Source organism: Tachyglossus aculeatus, chromosome 24 (assembly GCF_015852505.1).
Source record: "Tachyglossus aculeatus isolate mTacAcu1 chromosome 24, mTacAcu1.pri, whole genome shotgun sequence".
Classification (NCBI taxonomy): domain Eukaryota; kingdom Metazoa; phylum Chordata; class Mammalia; order Monotremata; family Tachyglossidae; genus Tachyglossus; species Tachyglossus aculeatus.
The window spans coordinates 26,464,476-26,471,909 of record NC_052089.1 but is presented as its reverse complement, the minus strand read 5'-3'; the positions used below and the strand labels follow the sequence as shown (position 1 = coordinate 26,471,909).

The 7,434-nt window shown below is 44.3% G+C and overlaps 1 non-coding gene across 1 annotated transcript; it reads right to left on the bottom strand.

Annotated features, from left to right (window-relative positions):
- Window positions 1-6,979: 6,979 nt before the first annotated feature.
- On the bottom strand, window positions 6,980-7,117 carry LOC119945347. The gene has a single exon (XR_005456216.1). It is a non-coding gene; the product is annotated as a small nucleolar RNA SNORA7 (small nucleolar RNA).
- Between the last annotated feature and the right edge of the window lie 317 nt (window positions 7,118-7,434).

Here is a 7,434-nt window from a genome sequence, read left to right as displayed (position 1 = left end):
TTACTGTATTGTACTCTCCCTAGTACTTAGTACAGTACTCTGCTCACAGTAAGCACTGAATAAATACAATTGACTGACTGACTCCTGACAGCTCAGATTCTATTTTTCCCCCTCTGCCACCATCTTAGAATCTGCCAATTGGCCTCCAACTGACTACCGTGATGAGGGAGAGACATTTTAAATCTGACCACCTTATCGCGGGAAGGCCGGTCCAATCTCATTTCCTGGGTTTGCGAGGAGTTGCCCACCTTCCGGGATTTAGGGAATGGTCTCACAGTTTCTGTATCATCTCTAAATCAAATGATGCTTTTTTCAAACCCATATTTGAAAGCGCTTTTACATTCTGTTGTGGGGCACTGGGGTGGGATTTTCACAATGCTCTAAAAATGTGAACAATCTTTTAATTCTCATTTTTTCCTCATCAACATGGAACATCAGGACAAACCAGTGTCATTATGGAGCTTGTAATCGGAGCATTAACTGATACCCAGCACAGTGTAGCATGCCAAGCACATATGGGAAAAGTGTGATTAAGTCAATAAGAAAGGTTTTTTTTTCCCCAAAATGTTGGGGTTTTTTTTCTGCTTGCACTGAAGCGTAAATACCTCTGCTCAATTATGTAATTCAGCAACCCATCACCTTTGGGAAATCTTACAATACCTACAGAAAGTTCCCTCAAACAGTGAGAATTCAACCGGAAAAATCACCCGGGCAGGTGTTCAGTGACGGGGCAGAGGATTCGTATCCCACAGAAGTAGATGTCAGTGTTACTGACATTTAGATAGGACCAGAGCTGGCAACACTGTTTTATACTCCTCAAGAGCTTAGTACAGACCCCTGCACCCAGTAAGCAATCAATAAATAGTTTCAACTACTCCAACAGATACACATCTGCCCAATGGTCTCGAGTTTTGGAGATACATCCCAACTGGAAGAGTTAATCATGGCGGACATATCCAAAGTCACAGAGAAACCAGCCAATGGAAAATTAAGGAATCGGTCCACTGTACCGCATTCAGAACATGCTCAATAAATGCTATTTTACTCCACTCCTCCAGTTCCTCTTTCTGATATGGCTTTGTGGGGCACTTGTGCTTGAGATTGACGCATACATCCCGGCTTATCTCCTTCGTAGCCTGCTCAGGGTAGGAAGGGGGGAAGGAAGTTAGGGAGGAGGAGGAAGAAAAGTGGGAGGTAGATGTGGATGGAGTGAGAGTAGATATTCTAATGCAGGTGTTCCAATGTGCAAGACTGTGCTGGTGGAGGCCGCGGCGCATGGTGAGCAGCCACACACCCCCTGCAGCCCAGGGATGCCCCTCTCCCAACGTTCATCCTGCATGCTCACCCCAGCGCTTAGCACACTGCTCTGCTAAGCCCTTTAAAGCTAAGCTGGCTCTCTTCCTCCCTTCAAAGCCCTACTGAGAGCTCACCTCCTCCAGGAGGCCTTCCCACACTCAGCCCCCTCCTGCCTCTCCCTCCCATCCCCCCCGCCTTACCTCCTTCCCCTCCCCACAGCACCTGGATATATGTTTGTACAGATTTATTACTCTATTTTATTTGTACGTTTATTCTATTTATTTTATTTTGTTAATGTGTTTGGTTTTGTTGTCTGTCTCCCCTTTCTAGACTGTGAGCCCACTGTTGGGTAGGGACCGTCTCTATGTGTTGCCAACTTGGACTGCCCAAGCGCTTAGTACAGTGCTCTGCATATCTATTTTACTTGTACATATCTATTCTATTTTATTTTGTTAGTATGTTTGGTTTTGTTCTCTGTCTCCCCCTTTTAGACTGTGAGCCCGCTGTTGGGTAGGGACTGTCTCTATATGTTGCCAACTTGTACTTCCCAAGCGCTTAGTACAGTGCTCTGCACACAGTAAGTGCTCAATAAATACGATTGAATGAATGAATGAATGAAAAGAAGCTAGCCATAGAGAACTTCCTCTTTGACTGTAAGCTTGGTGTGGGCAGGGAATATGTCTACCACTGTATTCTGTTATACTGTACTCTCCCAAGAACTTAGCACACTGCTCTTCATACAGTAAATGCTCAATGAATACGACTTTCCCATCTCTGTTGACGGCACTACCATCCTTCCCGTCTCACAAGCCCGCAACCTTGGTGTCATCCTCGACTCCGCTCTCTCATTCACCCCTCACATCCAAGCCGTCACCAAAACCTGCCGGTCTCAGCTCCGCAACATTGCCAAGATCTGCCCTTTCCTCTCCATCCAAACCACTACCCTGCTCGTTCAAGCTCTCATCCTATCCTGCCTGGACTACTGTATCAGCCTTCTCTCTGATCTCCCATCCTCATGTCTCTCCCCACTTCAATCCATACTTCATACTGCTGCCCGGATTGTCTTTGTGCAGAAACACCCTGGGCATGTTACTCCCCTCCTCAAAAATCTCCAGTGGCTACCAATCAATCTGCGCATCAGGCAGAAACTCCTCACCCTGGGCTTCAAGGCTGTCCATCACCTCGCCCCCTCCTACCTCACCTCCCTTCTCTCCTTCTACAGCCCAGCCTGCACCCTCCGCTCCTCCGCCGCTAATCTCCTCACCATACCTCGTTCTCGCCTGTCCCGCCATCGACCCCCGGCCCACATCATCCCCCGGGCCTGGAATGCCCTCCCTCTGCCCATCCGCCAAGCTAGCTCTCTTCCTCCTTTCAAGGCCCTGCTGAGAGCTCACCTCCTCCAGGAGGCCTTCCCAGACTGAGCCTCTTCCTTCCTCTCCCCCTCGTCCCCCTCTCCATCCCCCTCATCTTACCTCCTTCCCTTCCCCACAGCACCTGTATATATGTATACATGTTTGTACATATTTATGACTCTATTTACTTATTTATTTTACTTGTACATATCTATTCTATTTATTTTATTTTGTTAGTATGTTTGGTTTTGTTCTCTGTCTCCCCCTTTTAAACTGTGAGCCCACTGTTGGGTAGGGACTGTCTCTATATGTTGCCAATTTGTACTTCCCAAGCACTTAGTACAGTGCTCTGCACATAGTAAGCGCTCAATAAATACGATTGATGATGATGATGATGACTGACTGCAAGTCCCATATAGGGCAGGGACTATGACCAATTGGATTATCAGTTGTGGGTTCTAATCAGCACTTAGTACAGTGCCTGGCAAATAGTAAGTGCTTAACAAATACCATAATTATTATCCCAGCTCCGCCATTTATCAGCTGTGTAACTCTGGGCAAGTCATTTAACTCCTCCGTGCCTCAGTTACCTCATCTGGAAAATGGGGATTAAGATTGCGGACCCCAAGTGGGACAACCTGATTACTTTAAATCTACCCCAGCACTCAGAATAGTGCTCGGCACTTAGTAAACATTTAAAAAATACCACCGTCATTATTATCTGATTGCTACCCCAGCATTAGGGAGAGTAAGCACTTCATAAATAGCAACATTATTGTTTTAATGGTATCTGTTAAGGCTTACTATGTGTCAGGCACTGGGATAGATATAGGTCATCAGGCTGGACACAGCCTGTCTCACATGGGGCTAACAGTTTTAATCCCCATTTTACAGGTGGTAACTGAGGCACAGTGAAGTGAAGTGACTTGTCCAAGCAGACAAGTGGAAGAGCCAGGAACAGAACCCAAGTTCTTCTGATTCCCAGGCTCTATCCACCAGACCATGCTGCTTCTTGCTCATATATTCCAAAACGGTGCTGCTGTTACCTGTGTATTGCATGGTACTTAAGTGCTTTCTGTTTGCAGGATGTCTAGCAAAAGCACAGAGAGCAACTCTCTCACAGCACTTCCAAGGCCCCTATTTCCACTGTCAGAGAGAGCAATCAGTGGTATTCATTGAGCACTTACTGTGTGCAGAGCCCTGTACTAAATGCTGGGGAGAGTACAGTATAACAGAGTTGGCAGACACATACCCTGCCCACAAAGGTCTAGAAGGGGAGAAACTTGCTGCTGGAAAGAGCAGCAGTTTTGCCACCTGCTGTTAACTGCTGATCAATCAATCAATCAATCGTATTTATTGAGCGCTTACTATGTGCAGAGCACTGTACTAAGCGCTTGGGAAGTACAAATTGGCATCACATAGAGACAGTCCCTACCCAACAGTGGGCTTACAGTCTAAAAGGGGGAGACAGAGAACAGAACCAAACATACCAACAAAATAAAATAAGTAGGATAGAAATGTACAAGTAAAATAAATAAATAAAAAAATAAATAAATAAATAAATAGAGTAATAAATGATGTTTATTGATCCCTCATCCCACCCCCAGAGATGACAAGATTGTTAACAGTGGCTTTTGTTGATGATGCACAAGGTCCTGGAATGCAGTTCTTAACTCTACCTCCTGAACAGAAGTCTGGATTATGATATAACCAATAAGACTGATCAACTGATTGGATACCAACACCGTTGAGGATTCCCCGAGGTACAATAAATGGCTTTCCTGAGCAGTAAATTATTTTTTGTCGGTCTCCCCACTGAGGGAAGGAATTGTGTCTACCTATTCTTTTATAGTATACTCTTACAAGCCCTTAGTACAATGTCCTACAGAGAATAAATTCTCCATAAGGACCATTCATTGATTTGATCGACTGAAATATCTAGAGTTCATTGTGAAATTCCCACGTAAAATGTGCCTCAGTTAGGGTCATCTAGAGGTAGTAGTAGTAGAAAGACTGTAAGCTTCGTGTGGGCAGGGACATTTCCTACCAATTCTGTTCTATCATACTCTCCTAAGGGCTTAGTGTAATGCTCTGCACACAGTAAGCTACAGGTTTGGAAGTCAGAAGGACCTGGGTTCTAATCCCCACTCTGCCATTTGTCTGCTGTGCGACCATAGGAAAGTCACATCATTTCTCTGTGCCTCAGTTTCCTCATCTGTAAAATGGAGACTCAGCACCTGTTCTTTCTCCTGCTTTGATTGTGAGCCCCATATGGGAGAGGGACTATGTCCAACCTGATAAACGTTTATCTACCTCAGTGCTCACTATAGTGCCTGACACAGTCAGGGCTTAAATGCCATAAATATGAAGAAATACATAAATATGAAAAATAGCTGGGGGGATTAAACAGTCCAAGGCATTGGGGACTGAGAAGGGAAAGCATTTTGGAGGTAGTGGCATTCCAGGAGGGTTTGGAATATGGGGAGAATTATGATTTGACAGGGCAATAATAATAAGATGGTAGGTCTCAAGCACCATTCTAAGAGCTGGAGTACACCAAAGTTAATCAGGTCATTACACAGAAAGGTAGATGGATCTGTTCTTTCCATATTCCTGAAGTGACTTGGAAATGTTTGGTGTCAAGACATGCTACTGGAATCCCACTGAAATATCTTTCGCCCAACATTCCTAGCCAGTGGAAGAACTGAAATCATCCAATCCCATTATCAGCTCATACCATCACAGACCCAAAGAACCATCATTTTAATGGCAATACCTCAGTGTCCCCCAGAACATGCCCAAACAAAGGCCCACCCTATTCCTCAATGGATTTATTTTTGCTTGCCTCATAAAAACAGAATGAACTTTCCCTCTATAGGATTCCGAGTCTCAAAAAAGAAATCACTGACACCAGACAGAATGGGCTGAAATTGCCATTGAAATAATGTCATGAAAATTATGAGGCATGTGAAGTAAAGGAACTCGGCATAGCTGATATAATTCTTTTATATTTCTAATATTCCTGGATTATGGAGTTGCCAAGTTTGGCGTGTTGAAATCTTAGAAAATCACCATAGGTAATAAATCTAACGGATTAGGGTTTTTTATGGGATTTTTTTCCTTTTTATTATAGCTTCTCTAACTGGAGTCTTTTCACTGAAATCAATTAGCCTGTCTTGTTTCAGCGCTAATGCTCATTTTTCATAATACTTTTGCCTACACTAGAGCATTCATTGTTTTAGGAAGCTCAACTTGAGTTCCATCCGAGATCACAATGGGCGGTGAGAATCAATCGATCAGTGGTATTTACTGTGTGCGGAGCACTGTAGTAAGGATTTTTTTAGGGGCATTTGTTGAGTGCCTACTATGTGCTGGGCACTGTATTAAGCCCTGGGTAAGATTCAATCTAAATAGGCTTGGACAGAGTTCATGTCCCATATGGGGCTCACAGTCTTAATCCCCATTTAGAGATGAGGTTACTAGGCCCAGAGAAGTGAAATGACTTTCCCAAGGTCACACAGCACACAAGTGGCAGAGCAGGGATTAAAACCCAGATCCTTCTGACTTCTGGAGAGTAATAATAATTGTGATATTTGTTAAGCGCTTACCATGTGCCAGGCATTGTACTAACTGCTGGGGTGGAAACAAGCACATTGGGTTGGACTCAGCCCCGGTCCCACGGGAGGCTCACAGTCAATCCCCATTTTGCAGATGAGGTAACTGAGTCGAAGTGAAGTGACTTGCCCAAGGTCAAATAGCGGACAGGGGGAAGAGCCAGGATTAGAACACAGGTCCTTCTGATTCCCAAGCCCATGCTCTATCCTCTAAATCATGCTGCTTCCAAACACGAGAGGGTACAGTACAAAAGGGTAGGCATTCATTCAGTCATGTTTATTGAGTGCTTACTGGGGGCAGAACACTGTATTAATCGATTGGGAGAGTACAGTGTAAGAATAAACAGACATGTTCCCTGTCCACAACGAGCTTTCAGTTTCCAGGACAAGTAGACACACACCCTGCCCACAGCAAGCTTAGAGATTTGAGGGGAATATGTATATATATGTGTGCATATATATATATGTCTATTGTCCCCTCAAAATGTATATATCTTGTCTTATGCTGTCGCATCGTCTCTGATCCATAGAGACACCATGGGCACATCTCTCCCGAACGCCCCACCTCCATCTGCAATCGTTCCGGTAGTGGATCAATAGAGTTTTCTTGGTAAAAATATAGAAGTGGTTTACTATTGCCTCCTTGCAAGCAGTAAACTTGAGTCTCCACACTCGTGTGTCTCCCATATTGCTGCTGCCCAACACGGGGGAATTTTGAATTGTAGCAGATTGCCTTCCGCTCACTAGCCACTGCCCAAGTTAGGAAAGGAATGGGTATGCCTCTGCTTTACTCTCCCTCCCATAGTTGAGACTGGTAGAATACTGGGAACTCTCCAGGTGTGACCCTGAGAGGAGATATACATATATATGAATGTATGTATATATATATATATATATATGTTATTAAGTGATACAGGGCCTTAGGAAGGGTGAATATCGAATATCAAAGCACTTAAAGATTCCAGACCCAAGTGCACAGGAAATGAAGAGAGGAGGCCTAAGACGTGGAAATGAGGATTTAGCCTCTCTGATCCGATCCACAAGTCAAATTCACTGAGTTTCTAGATTAAAACACTCACCCGTTTACAGGAAGGATAGGATCCTGAGGCGAAATTTCACCAAAGAAATGTTCTACTTTAAATGATATTGCTTACAGATGAAAGGAACAATCA